Genomic DNA, 2094 nt, shown 5'->3' on the forward strand with positions numbered 1-2094 from the left:
GGATTGGACTTTACACTATTACCAACTTGTTTTTTAGCCTCCCGTTTTGCAAGCCTGATTACTATTTTTTACTGATTTTGTTAAATCCTCAGGGGCTTAGCAATAGGGGTTGCAGAGGTTGCAACCGCATCGGGCCCTTGGGCCAGAGGGGCCCCGAAGGGCCCTCCCTCAACTACAATATTAGCTCTCTATTGGTCCTGTGCTCGTAATAATCACTTCTATAGATACTTTGAATAGTGGTAATCATTAACAAGCTATTTCCCATCCCCTTCTTGCACCTCTGACACTGTAGTTGCCATTGGCAGGTTTTGGTGCGCCATATCAATTGTTATGTTATAGAGTACTTGGGGGGCCCCATTGTAAAACTTGCATCAGAGCCCATAGCTCCTTAGCTACGCCACTGTAAATCCCTTGTATAAAAACATTCCAAAATGGTATTATTTACAGGGATCAGTGCAATTGTAGATGTACACTTTTGTATCATAATTTTGCAATTTTGAGTTGAATTTCCAAGTGTAAATTCTAAGAGCAACATGAAATTATGTTCATATAATGCTCAAACTGCACAGAACATGCTAATGGGACAGCAAAAATTCTAAGCCAAATTGTAACGTACTGTGAACAGACAGTATTTTTGCAATAAATTACAACATATTTGCAATACATTACAACTTTGTGGTGGGAACCTAATGTTTTGTGGGTATCTTTCAGCCAATGGACCAGGGAACCTAATCACAGTAAACGGCACCACGAAAAAAAGAGAAAATACATGAGGATTCTCAACAACATCATCAGGCAGTCTGCAGAGAAACTTGTCCTTGGGCAGCAATGGACATTTCAGCATGACAATGACCTAAAACAAACAGCAAAAGTGGTGAAGAAATGGTTAGCAGACAACAACAGTAACGTTTTGAAGTGGCCCAGCCAGAGTCCTGACTTGAATTCAATTGAGAATCCGTGGAAGGAGCTAAAGATCAGGGTGATGGTAAGAAGACCCTCCTACCTGAAAGATTGGGAGCTCACTGCTAAAGATGAATGGGCAAAAATACTTGTGGAGACATGCAAAAAGCTGGTCTGCAATTATAGGAAGAGTTTGATTGCTGTGATAGCCAATAAAGGCTTTTCTATTGATTATTGAGAAGGGTATGAATAATTTTGGACTTAACACTTTTTGCTCAAATGTAAATAAAAGCTGAGAAATGATTTTTCCCCCCCCACAATAGTGCCTCCTGTACATCATCGTATTATCTTTTAGGAGACACTTATGTCATTTCCTGTAAAAAAAATTACTTGCTGGTTGAATAAAAGTAACTTTAAGTCAATATTTGCCAGGGATGTGAATAATTATGAGCAGCACTGTAGCTCTTTGGAGCTCCACAGAGCCACATTAATTCATGCCATGCACTGAGGAGGATCAACCAAGCCGAAACAGGCTGTGTGCATGTTGGATTATCGTGGTTCTGTATACAGTAGTTGCTGACTGACCGAATTGGCTGGCTTTCGGAGGGGAACAGCGGAGGAACGTTGCAGCGTGGAATGACAAAGAGGAAGCAGGAGGACTTCAGGGGAATAAAAGAAGCCCCAGGTAAGTAACTGGTCAATTTTGTTTACAGTTAAGTATCCCTATAATGTTGCCTCAAGAGGTGTGCTGACATTGTGTTAGAATTCATCTGAATGAAACTAGGTGGTGTTGTACACCGAGGACTGCACCCATAACTATCATATCTCTTGTATCTTCTTCACGTATCCCATGGTGACAAGGGCAGATGGATGGAAGAAAGGCTCATAGCTGTAACCAGTACTTTCTCACTGACCTATGCATTAGGATTGGGGTAATTTCCGTGGCTGAAGGAGCATCCTACCTGGGACCTCCATAGCTTATCACTTGGGACCCCTGGACAGTTGTCCATCTTGCCGTTTGCCGAGGCAGCTTTTTTCTCGCTTTCAGTTTTTCCCACCATTTTTCCACTTTCTGTTTTAATTCACATTGTTATAGTGGTCTTTAAGACATTTAGTTTGGTCTGTACTATCAGGAGAGATAAGTTCCCTCACACAAGTTTACAGAGGTCTCTGCTGTTGGAGAACTCACCTGAC

Source organism: Hyperolius riggenbachi, chromosome 4 (assembly GCF_040937935.1).
Source record: "Hyperolius riggenbachi isolate aHypRig1 chromosome 4, aHypRig1.pri, whole genome shotgun sequence".
NCBI classification, from domain to species: Eukaryota; Metazoa; Chordata; class Amphibia; order Anura; family Hyperoliidae; genus Hyperolius; species Hyperolius riggenbachi.